This window comes from Octopus sinensis, linkage group LG11, assembly GCF_006345805.1.
Source record: "Octopus sinensis linkage group LG11, ASM634580v1, whole genome shotgun sequence".
In the NCBI taxonomy this organism is placed as follows: Eukaryota; Metazoa; Mollusca; class Cephalopoda; order Octopoda; family Octopodidae; genus Octopus; species Octopus sinensis.
This window is the reverse complement of record NC_043007.1, coordinates 35687092-35711903: the sequence shown is the minus strand read 5'-3', so window position 1 is coordinate 35711903 and position 24812 is coordinate 35687092. Positions and strand designations below refer to the sequence as shown.

General features: G+C 38.4%; 1 protein-coding gene and 1 non-coding gene across 3 annotated transcripts in view; both read right to left on the bottom strand.

Moving 5' to 3' along the window:
• The window catches only part of LOC115216965 (FYVE, RhoGEF and PH domain-containing protein 6), a 167575-nt gene that overhangs the window by 99531 nt on the left and 43232 nt on the right, over window positions 1–24812 (bottom strand). The gene's annotated exons all lie outside the window — the stretch shown is intronic.
• On the bottom strand, window positions 7410–7514 carry LOC115217718. The gene has a single exon (XR_003882184.1). It is a non-coding gene; the product is annotated as a U6 spliceosomal RNA (small nuclear RNA).

Below are 24812 nucleotides of genomic sequence, written 5' to 3'. Positions count from 1 at the left end.
CAACACTATGAGGAAGGCCCTAAGTGGTTGCTCATTCTACCAGTAGTGTATGTATGTGTATGGAGAGAGAAAGATTGATTCTCTCTTTCGGCTTGCTTTGTTTCTTAGTTGGGAAACAAGTCTTTGCTTTAAGACAGTGGTTCTCAACTGGGATCCATATGGCCCCTGAGTGTCCATATAACATTTTTGGGGGTCCACACAACAAAATAGTAAATTAGGGATCCACAATAGTATTTTAAGGGCCCCTGAAGAAATTTTGCTTCAGATGTAGGTGCAGGAGTGGCTGTGTGGTAAGTAGCTTGCTTGCCAACCACATGGTTCCGGGGTTCATTCCCACTGCATGGCACCTTGGGCAAGTGTCTTCTACTATAGTCTTGGGCTGACCAAAGCTTTGTAAGTGGATTTGGTAGATGGAAACTGAAAGAAGCCTGTCATATATATATATGTGTGTTTATGCATGTGTCTTTGTGTCTGTTCTCCCACCACCACTAGACAACTAGGGTTGGTGTGCTTATGTCCCTGTAACTTGGCAGTTCAGCAATAGAGACCGATAGAATAAGTACCAAGCTTAATGAAAAATAAGTACTGGGGGCGTGATTCATTTGACTAAAAATTCTACAAGGTGGTGCTCCAGCATGGTCGCAGTCTAATAGACTGACACAAATAAAAAACAAAGAAACACTGTGATAACCATTACAAAATGACAGGGTGCTTGCGGATGTTTTTCTATACAATAGATGACAGCTCTATTTGATCAAGGCCAACTTGAAGGTTAATTATAAAGATTAATTACAATCATAATATATTAGCTCTACTACTACTACTACCATCACCACCACTACCACCACTACATTGACACAGAAAACAGAAAAAAAAAGCAGCCCAAACTTAGCATTTACGGAAGAACCCTCTGGCTATATTCTATCAGAGCACGTCAAATGTATTATAGTTGTTTAAGATAGTGACAATCATCTTAATGAGAGAAGGAATAATTGAGGTCAGTCACAACAGAAGCTCGTGAATTCTTCTTTCGTCAGGTAACACACACATGGTCGTGGTGGGGGTCTGCATCTATCTATCTTTCTATATCTATATATGTGTGTGTGTGTGTGAACATGCATGTACTGCAGTAAGTTTATATATAAATATCTGTGTGTGTGTGTGTGTGTGGTGTGTGTGTGTGTGTGTGTGTGTATGTGCATGTATGTCATCATCATCATTTAACGTCCGCTTTCCATGCTAGCATGGGTTGGACGATTTTGACTGAAGGCTGGTGAACCAGATGGCTGCACCAGGCTCCAATCTTGGTCTGGCAGAGTTTCTACAGCTGGATGCCCTTCCTAACGCCAACCACTCCAAGAGTGTAGTGGGTGCTTTTACGTGCCACCGGCATGGAGGCCAGTCAGGCGGTACTGGCAACGACCTCACTTGAATCTTTTTACACATGCCACCAGTACAGATGCCAGTAAGGCGATGCTGGTAATGATCACACTCGAATGAAGCCTTTTACATGCTGGTGGCACAGAAGTCAGTTAGCTGCTCTGGCAACGATCACGCTCGGATGATGCTCTTAGCACCCTACTAGCACGGGGCTCAAGTGCTAGTAGTAGTATATATATAAGAAGATATACAGATGTATGTGCATACTGTGTGTATGTGTATATGTATGTACCCCATTGCTTGAAAGCTGATATCTGTTTACATCCCCCATCACTTGGCTGTTTGGCAAAATTTACCAACAGCGCGATTCACTGTAACTGCATTTGACATAACGCTGTACAAAAGCGTTTGCATGTTTCCAGTAATCCGTTATGCCAGTACAAATCCGTTTTATCCTCAAAAATTGGGATTTGGAATTCGACCAAAATAATATGATGTGGATGATTGGAGCGGCAGTGGAGATAAATGTGGGATGACATGGGCTTGCAAAATAACTCTGTCACTATTCTGCCTCCAGAAAACTTTTGTGTCCAAAACTTCAACGCTAGGTTTTTGAAAAACTAGACATATATTTTATGTTGGACTTAAAGCCATAGTTTTTAGTATAACAGTCACAGAAATGCAAGAAGATCCTGTGATCCTTTCCAGACAAAAAATACATAATCAATGAACCGTAACCAAAGTATTGGTTCATGACCATGAAGGGATTTGAATGTCTTCAGTAACTGCGTCTCGAATTTTGCCATGAAGACAGCAAAATTAACTGCCATAATTTCAAGCAAATTTTTACTGTATTACCTGTAACACTGCCATGTTGCTGAGGTGTGTGCAGCATTGTGTGTTCTTGTTTTTCCTTTTGTGTTGAGGTGGTGGGGGTTACGAACTCTTCCTGGTAATGTATTGCATCACAAACACTTTATTCAGAAAATCTGTACAGCCTCATCTGGCACCTGTGTCGGTGGCACATAAAAACACCATCCGAGCGTGACTGTCTGCCAGCCTCGTCTGGCACCTGTGTCGGTGGCACATAAAAAACACCATCCGAGCGTGGCCGTTTGCCAGCCTCGTCTGGCACCTGTGTCGGTGGCACATAAAATCACCCACTACACTCTCGGAGTGGTTGGCGTTAGGAAGGGCATCCAGCTGTAGAAACACTGCCAGATCTGACTGGACTGGTGCAGCTTTCGGGCTCCCCAGACCCCAGTTGAACCGTCCAACCCATGCTAGCATGGAAAGCGGACGTTAAATGATGATGATGATGATGATGATGATATATAAAAGGCAGGATGTGCGTGGGTGTGTGTGTGTACATGAATGTAATTTATGTACGTCCACAAATTAGCATGCATGTCGCTTCAATTTTAGGAGGACATTAATCATGACCCGAGCTGCATTTTTGTCAACTTATTTTTCCCAGAGGCACCAGCGAATAGCAGTAAAAATAAATTTTCAACCAAAACTTTTAACAAATTTCAAGTCAGAAAAATCACCATTGTTTGCAAGCAGGAGTTAAGTCCCCTTCTAGCGACGAGTAGGTTTTTGTTAAGACTTTTGTTGTTTTTTTCCATCGAGGAAAAAAGTGTTTTGTTGATATATGGGCAACATACATACACACGAACATGTATGCGTACAGAAAACGTATGCAATAGGTGTATGTACATACGTGTGTGTTATATATATTTATATATATATATATATATGGCCGTCTGCCAGCCTCGTCTGGCACCTGTGTCGGTGGCACATAAAAAACACCATCCGAGCGTGGCCGTCTCCCAGCCTCGTCTGGCACCTGTGTTGGTGGCACATAAAATCACCCACTACACTCTCGGAGTGGTTGGCGTTAGGAAGGGCATCCAGATGTAGAAACACTGCCAGATCTGACTGGCCTGGTGCAGCCTTCGGGCTTGCCAGACCCCAGTTGAACCGTCCAACCCATGCTAGCATGGAAAGCGGACGTTAAACGATGATGATGATGATGATGATGATGATGATATATATATATATATATATATATAAACCAATTTCAATGGATGTCGCCCAAATTTGATGTCGATGTTACTTAGTTTGGTTTGAAATAAAGAACTAGATTAGCTTAATAATCCTAACTTAATCCCGGGCAAAACCAGGTTATACTGCTAGTATCCAATAAAAATAAACTACCACCACAACATGTAATCTACAGGTGGGATATGCAACATAACACAACTCACATTACACTCACAATAATAAGAAGAAGAAGGAGAAGGGAGAAGAAGAAGAAGAAGAAGAAGAATTCTTTCTATTATAGGCACATGGCCTGAAATTTGGGGGATGGGGATAATTGATTACATTGAGCCCAGCACTCAGCTGGTACTCATTTTATTAACCCTGAAAGGATGAAAAGGCAAATTCGACCTCGGTGGAATTTGAAAGCAGTACATAAAGACAGACGAAATGCATCTAAGCATTTTGCCCCGCTGCCACCGACACAGGTACCAGCCTCATCTGGCACCTGTGTCGGTGGCACATAAAAAACACCATCCGAGCGTGGCCGTCTGCCAGCCTCGTCTGGCACCTGTGTCGGTGGCACATAAAAAACACCATCCGAGCGTGGCCGTCTGCCAGCCTCGTCTGGCACCTGTGTCGGTGGCACATAAAATCACCCACTACACTCTCGGAGTGGTTGGCGTTAGGAAGGGCATCCAGCTGTAGAAACACTGCCAGATCTGACTGGCCTGGTGTAGCCTTCGGGCTTGCCAGACCCCAGTTGAACTGTCCAACCCATGCTAGCATGGAAAGCGGACGTTAAACGATGATGATGATGATGATGATGATGATGCTAATGGTTCTGCCAATTTGACACCTTAATAATAATAATAATAATCAACGAAATTAGCAAAATGTGGAGCCTGAATACTAAAACAATACCTGTTGTCATAGGTGCCCTGGGAATGATAGCAAAAGGGGCTGATTGGTACCTACCTCAGATATCAGGAAACCCCAAAATAGCAGAAATTCAAAAGATAGTGCTCATGGGAACTGCTCATATCCTACGCAAAATACTTCCTGAGTAATCTCAAGTTTTAAAACAAACATAATTTTCTTATGGTTTCTTAGACATTCACTAGTACAACACTAAGTACAAAACCAAATATATGGCACCCTAGGCATAACACCAACATGAACTTCTAACTTGTTGTCTCTTGAGGTCTGTGGGTGAGACTTGGAGCCAGCTTGTACAAATGTAAAGCAAAAGTCAAACATAGAATAATAATAATAATAATAATAATAATAATAATAATAATAATGTGAAAACAATACTAGTGATAATTGGAGCATTGGGCATGATAAAATGTATGAACAACAACACAACATGTTATCTAAAAAATAGTCCTGCTAGGAATGACCTATATCCTATGCAATTCGATAGCAATTCGATGTAACACAACTCACATTACACTCTCAATACACAGTAGAAACACTAATACAGCAAAAGACTGCAACCAAACCCTATAATGAAACAAACTGATGTAATACAGTATCAGGAAGAGTTTGTAATCCCACCACCTCAACACAAAAAACAAAACAAAGGGAAAAACAAGAACATACAATGCTGCACACACCTCAGCAACACGGAAGTGTAGCAGGTAATACAGTAAAAATTTGCATGCATACATATATATATATTTCGGAGTAAACACATAAATGTGAAACAAGGTGGAAAAAAGAGTATTCAAATACCAGAGGCAGAGTAAAGTGTATATATACATATATATCATAATATAATTCTCTCCCTGATAATAAACTGCAGTTTCCGCAGGATTACTCGTAGTGCACGTGGGTGATTGGGGGATGGTGTGAGCCCTAACTCGTCTGTATGAATTCAGAAGTACTGGTTTTTTGGATATTAATTTTGTTCAATGGCTCTTGGCCGAATAAATATCTTGATTGCTAGTGCTCACAAATTTATAATTGAAATACTATACTGATGACGGAAATAAGGTATGAGTTATTTTACATATCTTTAATCTAGAAACGCGTATATAGTTAATCAAAACCGGGTGGATTCATTATTTTTTTCCTATTTGCCTGTGTGAGTTGAGAGTGTTGCTATCTGGGAGGTATTTTATGGTAGTAGAATAGTTTTTAACTGCTATTTCTAAATTTCGGTATGTGGTGAAGCAATTTTGCTAAGCTCTAATTATAATTACGTTTATAATTATAATAATTTTTGTGTATAGATATATATATATATATATATATATATATATATATATATATATATATTACTTTACTCTAATTTTATTTATCTACTCTATCTCTAATCAACCTGTAAACCCCTCGCCCGAGCATATAACAATACAAATCATAAACCGTAACATTTAGTCTGCTGAAATGAATTGATAAGGCCATGTATAACATCCAAAGGTACGTTATTTTTTTTTTTACCTCTGATGAAATTATACTCATGTCACATAAATGTAAATATAATGTACAAATTTGTAATTAAATTATTGAGTACTAATTGAAACAGCTGTAAGAAGCAACAATGACGAATTTGTTGTTAATAACAACTTCCTAATCTCCATTTTCTATCCTTCTTTTAAACGGATATAAACTATATGCATTATATATACCTATTGTTCTAAGAGAATTTCATTCCCCCCAAATACTAGGTATTGAACCTGTATTTCCTTGGAGGCAACCATTCTTTAACATACCCTCTAATTATAATATATAAGTGTATGTGTGTATATATTTTATATTTATATTTATATATTTATATATATATATATTTATATATTTTATCTAGTTTCAGCTCACGAGCTGTGGCCATGCTGTGCATAAATAAATAGGCATGTATATGCATATGTATGTATATATGCGTGTGTGCGTGTGCATAGGTATACATGTGTACACATGTCTGTATGTGGCATTAGGAAGGGCATCAAGCCACAGAAACCATACCAGAACTGACACTGGAGTTTGACACAGTCCTGTGGCTTGTCATATTGTCCTGTCAAACTGTCAAACTCATGACAATGTGGAAAACAGGCGTTAAATAGCGATGATGATATGCATACCATTAAGTCTACTTCATTGGCCTAAATGTGCATATATATATATATATATATATATATATATATATATCTTTACTCTTTTTACTTGTTTCAGTCATTTGACTGCAGCCATGCTGGAGCACTGCCTTTAGTCGAGCAAATCGACCCCGGGACTTATTCTTTGTAAGCCCAGTACTTATTCTATCGGTCTCTTTTGCCGAACCGCTAAGTGACGGGGACGTAAACACACCAGCATCGGCTGTCAAGCAATGCTAGGGGGACAAACACAGACACACAAACACACACACATATATATATATACATATATACGACAGGCTTCTTTCAGTCTCCGTCTACCAAATCCACTCACAAGGCATTGGTCGGCCCGGGGCTATAGCAGAAGACACTTGCCCAAGATGCCGCGCAGTGGGACTGAACCCGGAACCATGTGGTTGGTTAGCAAGCTACTTACCACACAGCCACACACATTACAGATAAAGGGTGAAATATAATTAATTTAATAAAATCAACAAATTTCACCTCGTAGTATTTCGGTATGGAAAGGAACCATATTCGGTAAAAGTTTATATAATTATAACAATGAGGGTCTTTGCAACAAGTTGCTAGACCACATACCAAAGTTTTAGAAATAGCAGCCAGAGGACTGCCATTTCCTTTTACTACAAAAATATGTCTCCGCAGACAACAGTATTTGTAACTGACTTCTTTTTTTGCTATACATGAGTTACAAATACTGTTGTCTGTGGAGACATATTTTTGTAGTAAAAGGAAATAGCAGTCCTCTGGTTGCTATTTCTAAAACTTTTGGTATGTGGTCTAGCAACTTGTTGCAAAGACCCTCATTGTTATAATTATATATACACACACATATATATATATATATATATATATATATATATATATAACAAGAAAAGTATGGAGTGCTTCACGAATTTGCATGTCATCCTTGCGCAGGGGGCCATGCTAATTTCTGTATCATTCCAATCTTAGAATATGTACTGCCAAAGCTAGTACTTGCTTCACAAATTTGCATTATATAATGCCTCCCTCTGATGAGAGCAGGATATATGTATAAATATATACCAAGTATGTACATATGTGTTGATATACTGAATGAATATATCTGTATATAAGCAGGTCAACTCTATGTCATTGGCCTTTCATAACCTCTCAACTCTCTAGCTCCCTTATCACTTGTTCTTCTATCACTCATCCCTTGTCATTCCTCTGTTTATCAACGATGTCACTATCGCCAGTCTCTATCACTCGTGCCTTTATCTGTCATATTTCTATTGCTCATCTCCCAATCATTCTCCACCCCTTCTCAAACTCACTTTACTATGCTGTCAATATGACTAAGCATAGCAGCAGACCTTTTCTGCTCATTGTACATTGTTCCCTCTCACCGACGCTCCATCCCCACTCACTCTCTCATCATTATCCCCCTAGCTCTCTATGTCAAGGCCTCAGCACTAAGAATTTCATCATGTATGCATGTATCCTATACACTCTACTTATAACCTGTCTATGATCATTTGGAATTGGTATCCAACCTCTTGCTATCTTGCATGCTCTCACCTTGATTTCCTTTATCGGTGACAGTGCCACAAAATATGCATCCTAGTACACCCTATGTATTGGTTGGTGTTAGGAAGGACATCCAGTTGTAGAAAACAAATCAAAAACGAAACTTATACATGATGAGAATCAACAGGCTGGTCTGTTCCAGAGGACTTTTCGGTCAGGGCCTATGAATAATTTCCAGAAATCCTTAGTCTGACAGTGCTTCAGGATTGGAGGGTGGGGGCATTGCCAGGTATGGAAGTGCTGTCAGCTGGGCTTGCTCAAGATATGCACAAAGCAACAAAACTGTTCTCCATGCTCTTGTCCAGTGCCTGAGCATTGCTGACTTGTGGGTTTATTTTGACCATCTGCCCCTGGGAGCTCTTCTATGCTGATGACCTTGCTCTTATTTCTGTATCACTACCAAAACTAAAGAAGTTCCAGGTATGGAAGCAAAGTCTAGAATCAAAGGGCCTTAGAGTTAACCTAGCAAAAACCAAAGTCTTAGTAAGTAGGAAGGCAGACAAATCACAAACCCTTTCAGGTAGATGGCCCTGCTCAATCTGTAGAAAAGGTGTAGGTAGAAACTCCATAAGATGCACCTGATGTAAGCTTTGGAAACATAAAAGGTGCAGCAATATCAGAGGAAGGTTGATAGGGAAACTAGCTTTTGTATGTGAAAGATGCACAGGTACAATAAATGCTGAAAATGTGCAGGAAATAGACTTCATCAACTGCTAGGGTTGCAAGCTAGAGGTAGTAGATGGATTTTGTTATCTAGGTGACCAAGTTAGTAGTGGAGGTGGATGCTCTGAGATTGCAGCTTTGAGAATAAAATTAGGCAGGACAAAGTTCAGAGAGCTCCTACCTCTACTGCTCATAAAGAGTCTCTCTCTGAGTGAAAGGCAGATTGTATGATGCCTGTGTGCGAACAGCTATGCTACATGGCAGTGAAACATGAGCTGTGACAGCTGAGGACATACGTAGGCTTGAAAGAAATGAAGCCAGTATGCTTTGCTGGATGTGCAGTGTTAGTGTGCATGTTTGACAGAGTGTAAGGCTCTTGAGGGAAAAGTTATCAGATGTGGTGTGCAAAAGAGACAACTGCACTGGTATGGTCATGTAATGCATATGGATGAGGACAGCTGTGTAAAGAAGTGCTGATCTCTAACTGTGGAGAAAACCTATAGCAGAGGTAGACCTAGGAAAACACGGGACAAAGTGTGAAGCACGATCTTTGAACTTTGAGCCTCACAAAGGCAATGACTAGTGACCAAGACCTCTGGCGATATGCTGTGCTTGAGAAGACCTGTGAAGCCAAGTGAAATCGTAGTCATAGCTATTGCTAGTGTCACATAACTGGCACCAGTGTTGGTGGTACATAAAGAGCACCTTTCGAGTGTTTGGCCTCCAGGAGGCAAAGGGGTTGAGTTCCTTTTGAACGTTAGGCCTCATGGAGGTAAATTGGCTGAATTTCTTTTGAGTGTTGGGCTTCGCAGAGGCACTGACCGAGACCTTTGGTATTATGTCGGGCTTGAGAAGAAGACCCATCAAAATTGTAGTAGTGGCAGATACTGGTGGCACGTAAAAGCACCCATCACACACTAAGAGTGGTTCGCGTTAGGAAGGGCATCCAGCCGTAGAAAACCATGCCAAATGAGACTGGTGTCTGGTGCAGCCTTCCAGCTTGCCAGCCTTGGTCAAACCGTCCAACCCATGCCAGCTTGGACAACGAACGTTAAATGATGATGATATTGATGATACAAATTTAAGCAGTTAATTTTTAATATACATATTATACACACACGACCAGTGTACAAATTTATTTGAACACTTTCGACAACTATTCGACGAAAATACACGCTTCTCAATGCAACCCACACACTAACATTTATACATTTGTAAAGATCGTACATTTAGAGAGACAGAAAGGCAGACAAAAATATCACAGAAAGGCTATTACGTATGAGAATGAGTATAAAAAGAGAAAGTAGAAGAAAGAACAAGTGGAAATTGCAAGCTGTTTGCACATAACAACGTACACAAAGAGTGTAAACTATCATTAACTACAAGTTCGATTAATATTTTAGTTTTCAACTGTGTAATAAACAGACTATATGAAACATTTTTCGACACACATACACACACATATATAATCTTGACACACTTATTATACACAGAATATCGTAGGGTGGTGGATCTACCCAAGTCTCTCGATATCGATTTTTGGACCATTATTTACGTGATGATTGATAGTAAGCTATTGAAATAAAACACTAGATTCGGACATATATGTGGGTGTGTGTGTGTGTGTATTTGTGTATGTACATATACATAAACTCTACATATATTTCTGTCGTTGTGTACAACCAAGCCAAAACGGGTACGTGTGCGTATTATATATATATATATATAATATATATATATATATATATTATATATATATATATATATAGGTAGATAGATAGATAGATATTCGGTAAAAGGCATAATTTTTGTCTTAAATATTGAAGTAAAAAAGTTTTTCTTAACAAAAACTTTTACTTTATATATTTCTCCTCGTGGTTCAAAAAAATAAGTAAATAAAAAGTTACAGGACGGGTGCATGATAGGAAACTCCGTCTGTGCGTGTATATATGGATATATGTATATGTGTTGCTATTATTGCTAAACTGTCGTGTGTCCAAATTTGACCAAATATCATTTTTTGAATATTTATTTTTGCCTGCAATAACCGGTTCTTTTGGTCAAACTATCGTATCTCCACCTGTTTCAGATGATAAGATATCAAAAGTTGTCAATGTGTAGTAGAACGGTTTTGCTAATGGAATGGTGAAACTACTTTTTCGTTTTCTGAAAAAGCAACTTTTTGAATGTGTGACATTTTTGCGTAATAGCAATGTGTGTGTTTGTGTATACATGCATACATAAATAATATATATATATACATAAATAATATATATATATACATAAATAATATATATATACATAAATAATATATATATATATACATAAATATATATATATATATACTATCCCTAATAGTAATTTGTAGTTTAACTACTCCTTCTAGCGAGTCAGATGTCCTGTTATGGCCATCTCTTAGGTGCTTAAATGTACACTGTATTTATATATATATATATATATCTATATATATATATAGAGAGAGAGAGAGAGAGAGAGAGAGAGAGAGAGATTTATATATTGTATACATACCTAAGTACACAAACAACACGCTGCTATCAAAGATCTGTAATTTCCAAAAATCTTATTCGATCGAATGAATTCCGTAATAATTAATAACAACAGATAACTATATATATATATATATGTTATCTGTGTGCTTATGTAGTATAATGTGATCGAATAATTTGGTTGTTAACTTGGATGTAAAACTTCTAGTTACTCGCTTGACAATATTTCAACAAACGTCACAGATAAAATGTGGGACTAGCTTCCGGAAGAGATAGAGAGAGTGTGTGACAACTTAAAAAAACAAAAAAACAGGTGTGTGTCTATAATTGGTGTATATATTTATGAGTGTGTCTACGCGCACGCACACATGAAGACATACCGGTTTTCTATTGGAATACATACATATAGTTATTTTTATATATATATATATTAAATTAAATTAGAGATAAAACCACTATTAGGCAAATCAAACAGCGAAAAACATAAACCAAAACATAGAAATAAAATTAATTAATATAATATAATATACAAAATATATAAATATAAATTTCAAAATCATCTAAATTTAAAGTTAAAAATTTAAAATTATTAATTTATATTTGAGTGGCTGTGTGGTAAGTAGCTTGCTTACCAACCACATGGTTCCGGGTTTAGTCCCACTGCGTGGCACCTTATATTTATATATATATATATAACGGGAAGGTTTACAAAAATAAACAAAAGTCGAAGGCAGGTGGAGTACAAACAAACAATGTATTAGTATGGCGCTCAGGAATAGAAATAGAACAGGTCTTTTACGTTTCGAGCCTATGCTCTTTGACAGAAAGATACACAGAAAAAAAACAAGGAGAGAAAAAAAATGCATGTAGGAGCTAACGATCTATCACGGCGTCCTGACTTCGGACATACAGGGTTGACCAAGTCACCTGTTAGTAAATCAAAAACCTTAATTCCAAGATTTATCTACATTTAACAAATGAATGAATTTAATATAAGCATCTAAATAAGAAACATGAAAATTATTCAAACTGAAGTCCTTGAGCAACACATTTTTCCATTTGATTCAATATTGAGTTACAGAGAGTATTTATGGAATGTTGATATGCTGTCAGGTGACTTTTGGCCAACCCTAAATGCAGGAGTGGCTGTGTGGTAAGTAGGTTGCTTACCAGCCTTGGGCAAGTGTCTTCTACTATAGCCTTGGGCCAACCAAAGCCTTGTAAGTGGATTTGGTACACGGAAACTGAAAGAAGCCTGTCGTATATATGTATAAATATATATGTGTGTGTGTGTGTATATGTTTGTGTGTCTGTGTTTGTTCCCCCCCCCCATCACTTGACAACTGATGGTGGTGTGTTTACGTCCCTGTAACTTAACGGTTCAGCAAAAGAGACCGACAGAATAAGTACTAGGCTTACAAAGAATAAGTCCTGGGGTTGATTTGCTCAACTAAAGGCGGTGCTCCAGCATGTCCACAGTCAAATGACTGAAACAAGTAAAAGAATAAAGATATATATATATATACACATATATATTTCATTGATAAATATATATATAAAGTCACACATACATACACTCATGATGGGCTTGTTTCAGTTTTTCTCTGCCAAATCCACTTACAAGATTTTGGTTGGCTCAAGGTTATAGTAAAAGACACTTGCCCAGGATGTGATGCCATGAGACTAAACTGGTTGGGAAAATATCTTCTTAACGATGCAGCCATATATATATGTATGTGTGTGTGTATAATATACACATACTTTCCTATGGTAATAATGTGCTAGAAAAGAGGAGGAGTTTCCTGAAAGACTGTTTCAAAGTTTGTTGACTGCTCCTTGGAAAAGATGTACCCAGCTTCCTTCTCCAAGCAGATCAGTAGTTATTTAAAGCAGTCATCATTTAGTCTTGTACAAAGGTGGGTTGCTTAATTTGCATATTCATGTTTTTGATGGCTTGTCTTTAATTAAACATCAGTTTGATAAATGACAGCAGTCTCATTAGCATGACTGATGACTTTAATGGACATGTAGAACAACTGTGAGATGACTACTTCTTAGTACATGAATATGTTGTAAGAAACAAAAAAGGAATGTAACTTCTCTGATTTCTGTTATGTAAAAGACTTAATTATTTATAACAGCAACTTCAAGAAACTAGCCAGCTCTCTGATCACCAACTAATCAGGCAAACATAGAAACAGCATAAATTCATAGTTATCAGCAAACAGGAATAGCAACTGGTTTTCAATAGTGAGTCCTTCCTCAGTGAAAAATATACCAACCCACATAGCTCAGTGGTCAACAATCTGAGTTATGAGCGGTAAGCTGGCAGAATCGTTAGCACGCTGGGTGAAATGCTTAGCAGTATTTCGTCTGCTGTTACATCTGAGTTCAAATTCCGCCGAGGTCGACTTTACCTTTCATCCTTTTGGGGTCGATTAAATTAAGTACCAGTTACACACTGGGGTCGATGTAATCGACTTAATCCCTTTGTCTGTCCTTGTTTGTCCCCTCTATGTTTAGCCCCTTGTGGGTAGTAAAGAAATAGGTATTTCGTCTGCTGCTACGTTCTGAGTTCAAATTCCGCCGAGGTCGATTTTGCCTTTCATCCTTTCAGGGTCGATAAATTAAGTACCAGTTACGCACCGGGGTCGATGTAATTGATTTAATCCCTTTGTCTGTTCTTGTTTGTCCCCTCTATGTTTAGCCCCTTCTGGGCAATAAGGAAATAAGAATCTGAGAAAGAGAGAAAGAGCTAGACAGACTCAGAGACACAAGACAACCTACAAGATAAAGGTAGAGAGCCAGAATGTTCCTTGGCCCTAACAAATGTGGTTTGGTTAGCTGAGAGGTGGAAATTTATTCAAGCTGTGTGTCATTTCCCACATAAAAGCAACCACAAGGAATCATATTTATTTCCATATTGACATTACAATAGTTACTTGCCAAAAGCTGTTGTGCTTAATGCCAGTAGCTAGTGTATGAGAATCTATGTCTGGCAAAAAGAGAAAATGTAAGTCTTTATGCTTGGTGAGGTGGTTTTTAACATCACATCGAAGTGGCATGAATGCTGGTTGACCAAGAAAATTTCTGCCATCCTCTGCCTTACACGCTCACCTCTCTGGTTTATATTTCCCACACATATCAATTTATATCCATCATTTGGCACGAAGCTGCATGGAATTTTCCATGACTCTTAACAAATGCTTCAGGATACTGATTGGCTTGAATGTAGACTAACATCACCTGATATGTCATGGCTTTTGTCCATGGCAGGACCGATGTGGTTTCAAATACTAAGTACTGCTACACAAGGCTCAAAGAAGTTCTATGTGATACATAATAAGGAGGTAACAACAGAAACTTACAACACAGAAGACAACTGTGGGAGGTCTATGAAAAACTTTGCTGTAAGTTACATAGCATATCTGTTGATGGAGCCAAGTTTCAGCAAGAGAGGTGATTTGATGATGAAATAATACAGTAGATAAGGCCATAAAAGCTAACAGACCATATGGAAGACAGGGCCTTAGCAGTAGTATGGGTTCCAGGCAAATAATTGCACTGGGCTCAACAATATTTATAGGTGTAGGAGTGGCTGTGTGGTAACCACATGGTTCCGGGTTCAGTCCCACTATGTGACACTTGGGCAAGTGTCTTCTACTATAGCCTTGGGTCGACCAAAGCCTTGTGAGTGGATTTGGTAGACGGGAACTGAAAGACGCCCGTCGTATATATGTATGTGTGTGTATATGTTTGTGTGTCTGTGTTTGTCCCCCAACATCGCTTGACAACCGATGCTGGTGTGTTTACGTCCCCGTAACTTAGCGGTTCGGCAAAAGAGACTGACAGAATGAGTACTAGGCTAACAAAGAATATGTCCTGAAGTCGATTTGCTTGACTAAAGGTGGTGCTCCAGCATGGCCTCAGTCAAATGACTGAAACAAGTAAAAGAGTAAAAGAGAGTATTTATTCATTAAAAGCAAGCTATGGTATGCTTAGATCAGAATTATGGCCCTAGAACTGTGGGGCCCCAAGGCAAGTGCCTAGTGTGCTTATGCCTTAAGATGGCACTGAGAAGAGATTAGAATGGATAAACAACAACATTTATCTTCATCTGCTTCTTTATGATTTCTTATTTACTAATACACATCAGATTTGAGATTAAATTATATTTTAAGTGGTTTTGATCTTTAATCCATTTTTAATCCGTAAATCTAATCTTTACTTTATATTTTTTCCTTTTCAGGTGAATATACAGGGTCTAATAGTTAAGGTGTTTGGCTCACATTCATAAGATCTTGAGTTCAACTCTTGGGACCAGGCAACACAATGTATCCTTGACCAAGACACTTCGTTTCACATTGCTCCAGTGTACTCAGTTTTAAATGAGTACAAGCCAGGTGCTGATGGAACACTCTCTCTCCCTCTCTCACTACCCCCACCTTCTTTCTTGCAGAACCACCCCTCTCTCGCACCCCTCTTTCTCTCCTTTCAGTTCTTGCGTCCAGGATATGCCAATGGGTCAAGATTTAGGGGACTGAGTGACTATCTATGTATGTTCGTAACTATAGAGGTACTTAAAACAATTAGTGAAAGTATGGTTTAAAATTCTGGTACAAGGCCAGCAATTTCAGGGGAAGGGGTAAGTTAACCTTGAAAGGCAAAGTTAACCTTGAAAAGGCAAAGTTAACCATGGCAGAATTTGAACTCAGAATGTGAAAACAGAAGGCATGGTACAAATTACCAAACTACACTCACTTGCAAGTGATGGCTTGTTGTACTGTACTTGACTTCACTTACAGAGCCTCAAATAATCATGGGATAAAAATTTGAAACCATAGATTCATTTGATGCTTGAGATAAAAACACTTTTACAAGTGCTAAAAAACCAAAAGCTATATCAATGCTTTAGATATTGCATATGGTAAGTATACTTCATATACCATAACATAGACTGCATAGCTGACTAAAATTTATTTCATTTCTTTTAAATATTATAATATTGATTTTTTTTTATACATTTAAACAATATGTCAAACAGTAATGTCAAGGTTGAGGTGTGTAACATCTCTTTTATGTATTATTTTATGTATCACCTGGTCTGGAAAAACAGCTTTAAAAATTGAAGTACATCAAAACTATGTCATGGGATTTATTAGTGGTTAACATCCAAATGATAAAGATTAAGTGGTAAATCTATGAGAAATGTCACAGTTAAAACCCTACAGAATTAAAGTACTAAATCTTAGAGAAATTACGCAACTCGAGCCCCGTGCTAGTAGGGTGTTAAGAGTACCAACCGAGCGTGATCGTCGCCAGAGCGGCTATCTGGCTTCCATGCCGGTGGCACGTGAAAGACACCATTCGAGCATGATCATTACCAGCTTCACCTTACTGGCACCTGTGCCGGTGGCATGTGTAAAATATTCAAGCGAGGTCATTGCCAGTACCGCCTGACTGGCCCCGTGCTGGTGGAATATAAAAGCACCCACTACACTCTCGGAGTGGTTGGCGTTAGGAAGGGTATCCAGCTGTAGAAACTCTGCCAGATCAAGATTGAAGCCTGGTGCAGCCATCTGGTTCGCCAGCCCTCGGTCAAATCATTCAACCCATGCTAGCATGGAAAGCGGACGTTAAACGATGATAATGATGATGATGATTGGATTATCAGATAAATTTGTTTTGTGTTGTTTTTTTTGTTTATTTGGTGCTTCATTGTCATATATCTGAAAAGCTGTAAAATTTATTTGAATTTCAAAAGCTATAAACAAGAGTTGTAGAGGAAGAATAGAGCTACAAGAAAAAATCCATAAAATCTCTCTATATATAAACGGCAGTTTGTACTGTGATAAAAATATTTTTCTAGTTAATTCAAAATAACATGGGAAAGAATTAAAATAAATGGGGGAAAAAACCCAAGCAATTATCTGACAACTAAATATAATGAATTATTAGTAAAGCTAAAAGTAACTTCCTTAAGCTGTTTGGCCACATCAAGCATTCAACTCATGATCTTCTTTCGAAAGGGAAACCAATGATGTTTCAAGCAGAGATAGGCAGTCAGATCTTAAAATGGTCCCAATGTCGAATCATGGACAGAATTCAATGTACTAATAGTGAGAAAGGAATACTTGAAAGAAATACATTTGTGATGTTTTATAAAGAAACAACAGAAATAACAAATGGTAAAAATATCAACACACAACTTGATTACTCTTTTATTCCTTTAATTGTTTCAGTCATTTCACTGCGACCATGCTGGAGCACTGCCTTTAGTCAAGCAAATCAACCCCAGGACTTATTCTTTGTAAGCCTAGTACTTATTCTATCAGTTTCTTTTGCCGAACTGCTAAGTTACGGGGACATAAACACACCAGCATTGGTTGTCAAGTGATGTTGGGGGACAAACACAGACACACACACACACACACACATACATATATATGACAGGCTTCTTTCAGTTTCCGTCTACCAAATCCACTCACAAGGCTTTGGTCAGCCCCTGAGGCTATAGAAGAAGACACTTGCCCAAAGTGTCACGCAGTGGGACTGAACCCGGCACCATGTGGTTGGTAAGCAAGCTACTTACCACACACCCACTCCTACGCCTATGGTAATTTATTTTAACGGAACCAGATGGATGAAAGGTAAAGTTAATCTCAGCAGGATTTGAAACCATAATATAAAGAGTTGCAACTGAATACTGCAAAGCATTCTGTCTGATGCACTACCAATTCTGAAATATTTACTGCCTTTCATTAATTATCTCAATGAAAAATCATATGAATTTTAGGGGCAGATATTAAAACTAGGTACAGACTACTAGGCGCAGGAGTGGCTGTGTGGTAAGTAGCTTGCTTACCAACCACATGGTTCCGGGTTCAGTCCCACTGCGTGGCATCTTGGGCAAGTGTCTTCTGCTATAGCCTCGGGCCGACCAATGCCTTGTGAGTGGATTTGGTAGATGGAAACTGAAAGAAGCCTGTCGTATATATGTATATATATATATATGTATGTGTGTGTATAAAGTTAATCCAAACAAGAAAGCACAAAAAAAACACAACAACGCAAGGACGTGGAACAAATATAAGTATTATTGGACGCTCAGGAAAGAAGGAAAGAAGGGTGTGTATATGTTTGTGCGTCTGTGTTTGTCCCCCACAACATCGCTTGACAACTGATGCTGGTGTGTTTACGTCCCCGTCACTTAGCAGTTCGGCAAAAGAGACCGATAGGATAAGTACTAGGCTTACAAAGAATAAGTCCCGGGGTTGATTTGCTCGACTAAAGGCGGTGCTCCAGCATGGCCACAGTCAAATGACTGAAACAAGTAAAAAGAGTAAAAGAGAGAACTCTCACTGGTTTGTATCAAGTAAGGTCGAGTTTTGTGGGAAGCTCTTCACTTCTCTTCTGTTCCCAGCTTGACTTCCTGTTGAACGTTGTGAGTTCAGTTATTGTGGATGAAGAGGGAAGATGGTTTCCTATTTTAAATGAACAGAATGTGACATCAAAAGGCTCGGGTTGACCTAAATATATATCTGCCCTTCCCCTGCGAGCTCTACTGAAATTAATTAGTGGATGAAGTATCTGTAAATACCTCAGATCATATATATAAATATATATATATATAAGGTTTCCATTGTCACCAAAAGAAACAGCAGTAGCAGCAGTAACAACAACAACAACAACAACGACAACAACAACAACAACAACAACAACAACAACAGCAACAGCAACAACATGACTGCACCTACACACACTCACATACAAATCTCTGTAAAAGATGGAACCTGCACAAGAGTAAAACAGTATTCAGTACTGATCAAATAATGCTAAGGTAATAAGACCCTTTAAAGCAGACCAAGTGAGGGAGCACCATTGCAGTGACTCAATCTATTAGAAATAGCAACCAAGTCCCCACTCAGATTATAGACTACCATTTTAGATACACTTAGTCTGCAAAAAAAGGGAATGCACACAGCTGGAATATCTTTGGTTACAGGTTTGCTTAAACCTTATTGCACTGGAACTGACTATATTTGGTTTCATGCATGACTGCTTGAAACACAGAAACCAAGTTAACTCATGTTTGACAGTGAGACACTTTCCAGACTTCTTCACATTTCCTATGATGTAATACACACATTTTATTTTTTACTAGCCAATATTTATGTGTGTATGTGTGTGTATGCATGTGTTAGGGTTAGGTTTCTGTGGCGTATGTATTCCCCCCAGCTGGACGGGACGCCAGTCCATTACAGCATTACTCAAGAAACAGGAAGAGAGAGTGAGAGAAAATTGGGGGCGAAAGAGTACAACAGGGATCGCTACCACCCCCTGCCGGAGCCTCATGGTGCTTTAGGGGTTTTCGCTCAATAAACACACACAACGCCCAGTCTAGGAATCGAAACTGCGATCCTCCGACTGCGAGTCCGCTGCCCTAACAACTGGGCCATTGTGCCTCCATATATATATAGACTCACAAACATATGCATGGTGATCTCCTTCATGCAAGTAGCATGAAAATTATCCAGTACATGCTATAAAGTGATTGGCATTAGGAAGGGCATCTAGCTATAGAAAGCATACCAGAGCAGACACTGGAGCACTGTGCAGTCGTTGGATCATCATGGAACATGTATGCCATCATGGAACATGGATGCATACATCCATACATATCTCATATATATATACATATATACGTATATGAATATATATGTATATATATATATATATACATATATATATATATATATATGTCACAGCACAGTGTCCATAGATAATGCAGTGAAAAAAGAGAAAATGTAAAAAAAAAAACTTAACAAAGATAAAAAGAGAGCAATTGGTTGATTTGATTCTAGGTAGAAAGAATATGTTGTATGGTTTCTAGATAGTGAGACTTCTGATCATGGATCAAAGTCTCTCAGATTGAAAACAAAAAGAGAATGGCTAAGTTGGCAATTGGGTGCAAAGCTTCTGATAGAGTAGATAACAGATAACAAGATCAAACAGACAAATAGACAAATAAGATGATTAAGAGAAAGAGCATTAAAGAAAAAGATAGATGAATATAAATTTCAATATATTTTGGTTATATTGATACTAGAACTGAACTCACACTTCAAATAAATAAATATATATATATCATTTTTAGAAATCCACTCTAAAAAGTAGAGCAGTCTATGTTTTTTCCCAGTGAAGGCTGGTTTATCTTCAGGCGCCAAGAAAAGAGGTCATTGGCCAAAAGATCTTGGGGTCTGAAGATACACCATAAAGTTAAACCATTCATGGATGGGGAAAACCCAGGGTAACCTCATAAACTGGCCTTCACTAGTTGTATATTATTGACTGCTATTTTCATTAAATATTGGTGCTTTGTTGTACCACTATTCTATATATATGTATGTGTGTGTGTGTGTGTGTGTGTACATATATGTATGTATGTGTGTGTGTGTGTGTATATATATATATATATATATATATAGCAAATAAGAAAATGGAGGAGAACAATAGTTTGGTTCATCAAGTTTAGGACGTTAAAAATGTTAACTTATTTATTAAACAGATCATTACAATAACATATATACATATAGCATATTATTCTATGCATATAAGATAAGGATACAAGTAATTATTAGAATGAATATAAATTAGTAAAATAACTTACAGCTGTTCCAGCATTAAGATAAAAGTATCTCATTCTGCCTATATTAGTCAAGTGTATTGAGGTAATAGGTAGATGAAAATGAGGTACTTGAATATATCTCTAGGCTTCGTCAGAGATTATATAGTATAAAAATAATAAATATAAATATAAAACAAAATACGCAAGGGAATGGCAAAGGCTGATACAGCTGAGTGAACTGGAGCAACATGAAATAAAGTGTCTTGCTCAAGAACAACACACAGCCCGGTCCAGGAACTGAATCCACTACCTCATAATCATGAGCCTGACACTCTAACTACTGAGCCATGTACCGTCATACACACACACATATTTGTGTGTGTGTGTGTGAATGTATGTAATCTAATCTATGTATTTTTTTCTTTTACTTCTTTCAGTCATTTGACTGCGACCATGCTGGAGCACCGCCTTTAGTCGAGCAAATCAACTCCAGGACTTATTCTTTGTAAGCCTAGTACTTATTCTATCAGCTTCTTTTGCCAAACCGTTAAGTTACAAGGACGTAAACACACCACCATCGGTTGTCAAGCAATGTTGGGGGGACAAACACAGACACACAAACATATACACACACACATACATACATATATATATACATATACATATATATATATATATATATATATATATATACATACATGTATACGATGGACTTCTTTCAGTTTCCATCTACCAAATCCACTCACAAGGCTTTGGTCGGCCCGAGGCTATAGTAGAAGACACTTGCCCAAGGTGCCACGCTGTGGGAGTGAACCCGGAACCATGGGGTTGGTAAGCAAGCTACTTACCACACAGCCACTCTTGCGCCTTGTACGTAAATGCATGCGCTATATGTAAATGCATGCAAGTATGTGTGCATGTGCAACAATGCATAATTTTCCTGTAACGAAATCGGTTCCCTTGTAACACAGAGAAAGAGACACTGAAACATTGAGCTTTATGTAGCAATCAGCAGCTGATGAAATAGAGCTCTTGTTTGGTTTCATGTCCTTCTTCTTGAACTTTGACTTCATGATAACATGAACCTCTCCCTCACCCACCACGACCATCACCATTACCACAAATGAGATAAATAAACCATTCACCAAATGAGTTATGATTCAGTTGCTGTTACTGCTGCTTCTGTTGCTGTTGTTGTAGCTGTGGTGGTTGTTGTTTTTCTTTGGCTGCTGATTGACTGGGCAGATGACCTATAATACTTCTGCTTTTTACCTTTCACTTGTCTTAGTTATTGAAGTGTGGCCATGCTGAAGCACCACCTTGAAGGGTTTAGTAGATCAAATAGAACTCGGTATTTTTTTTGAGGCGGCGAGCTGGCAGAGTCATTAGCATGCCGGGCAAACTGCTTAGCTGTATTTCATCTGCCGCTACGTTTTGAGTTCAAATCCCGCTGAGATCGACTTTGCCTTTCATCCTTTCGGGGTCGATTAAATAAGTACCAGTTACGCACTGGGGTCGATATAATCAACTTAATCCGTTTGTCTGTCCTTGTTTGTCCTCTCTGTGTTTAGCCCCTTGTGGGTAGTAAAGAAATAGGTAATTCGTCTGCCGTTACGTTCTGAGTTCAAATTTCGCCGAGGTCGACTTTGCCTTTCATCCTTTCGGGGTCGATTAAATAAGTACCAGTTACACACTGGGGTCGATATAATCGACTTAATCCGTCTGTTTGTCCTTGTTTGTCCTCTCTGTGTTTAGTCCCTTGTGGGTAGTAAAGAAATAGGTATTTTTTTTGTAAGTATTCTTTTGTAAAGTCTGATATTTTTTCTCTTAATCTCTTACGCGGAGCTGCTGTCTAAACATTTTAGACACAGTGTATTTAGGATTACATTTTTGAATGTACCCTTCCATTTTCCTGTGTGACTTGAGAGAGGTTTTACTACTAATTTCTAGCAGGTTGAGCAATCACGTAAGGGAGGTGTTCCTCTTGTTTGGTAGTGTCATACTATTGGGTTGGGTTGTAAGCTTCGATCAAGCATAGCAGCTCTCTTATCTGAGTGTTGTGGTATAATTTCAAATACAATTAGGGCCAACTCATTTTTATGTAATTTAAACTGCTAAAGACCTGTGTGGAATTTTTGGACATGCATGACAGCCGCACCCTCACAGTCACCTCACCTATAGCTATGTGGTCATTTGATCTTAGAAACAGGCAAGACAACCACATACTCATAGTTCCATGCCTATAGCTAGTGGCCTAATGACCTCACAAACTGACATGACAGCCAAGCATTCACAATGCCTCTCCAATAGTTATGTGGTCTTGTGTGCATGTATGTACATGTGAATGTACATTTATATGTGCAAGTATTAATGTGTATTATATGTGCAAGTAAATGTGAAAACCAAAGGTACAACTCAACACCTTCCTTCAGACAAAACCAGCATGTGCTTATATATTTATTGGCTGTGTCTGTGTGCACACCTATATGTGTATGTCTGTTTATGAGCATGTATAGGCACAATTATATATTCGGTTCAGTGAGCTTGTGTGCATGCAAATTAGCAACTATAGGTATGGGAATAAAATATTTTGGTGGGAAAGTGCATATATGTGTATGTATGTGCATGTGTATGTACATATGTCGTGGCTTAGTGGTTAGGGTGTCAGCACCACGATAGTAAGATTGTGGTTTCGATTCCTGGACCGGGCGAAGCGTTGTGTTCTTGAGCAAAACACTTCATTTCACATTGCTCCAGTCCACTCAGCAGGCAAAAATGAGTAACGCGGCAATGGACTGGCGTCCTGTCCAGCTGGGGAACACATATGCCCATGAACCTGGCTAGGCTTTAAAAGGGCACATTTATTATTATTATTATTATTATTATTATTATTATTATTATGTGCATCTGTAGACTACAGTATATATTGACAAGGTCAGTGTATATGGGAGTGTATAAACATTTATACATTCACAGTTGTGTGAACAATACCGTGAAACTTAAGATGAAACAAACAAACAGACAACACCATAAAAAAAAGGGTAGTATCAACAGAATATTATATAACCAATATATCACTAAGGCCAAAACCTAATCCAAATAATTATCTGAGGGGATGATGGAGAGTGGGGTACTGTATGTGTATAATCAGTAGAATTCACTTGAACATCAGTAGTCTAAACCAATAAAGAGTTAATTCATTAATGATAAGTGTTTGCGTGCATGCTTTGGCTGTTTTCTACAGCCAAATGTGCTACCAGATGCCAAGCTTTATCTGTATCCAAGCAGGATGACAATCACACAGTTTATCGAGCAGTTTATAAGTGTAGGAGTGGCTGTGTGGTAAGTAGCTTGCTTACCAACTACATAGTTCCGGGTTCAGTCCCACAGCGTGGCACCTTGGGCATGTGTCTTCTACTATAGCCTCGGGTCGACCAAAGCCTTGTGAGTGGATTTGGTAGATGGAAACCGAAAAGAAGCCTGTCGTATATATGTATGTATATATATATATATATATATATATATGGGTGTGTGTGTGTATATGTTTGTGTGTCAGTGTTTGTCCCCCAACATCGCTTGACAACCGATGCTGGTGTTTACGTCCCCGTAACTTAACGGTTTGGCAAAAGAGACCGATAGAATAAGTACTAGGCTTCCAAAGAATAAGTTCTGGGGTCGATTTGCTTGACTAAAGGTGGTGCTCCAGCATGGCCACAGTCAATTGACTGAAACAAGTAAAAGAGAGAGTAAAGAGTAATGAAGAGTTCAGACATGGTTATGTGCAGAACTGGAATCAACATCACTGCATGAACAAGCATTTTGCATAAAAAGATTGCACAACATGTCAATACACGCCAGGAAATTCTGGGCTGCTTTTGTTCTTGACTGTAAACAGCAATCAATAGAGCTATTATTTACCACTAGCAA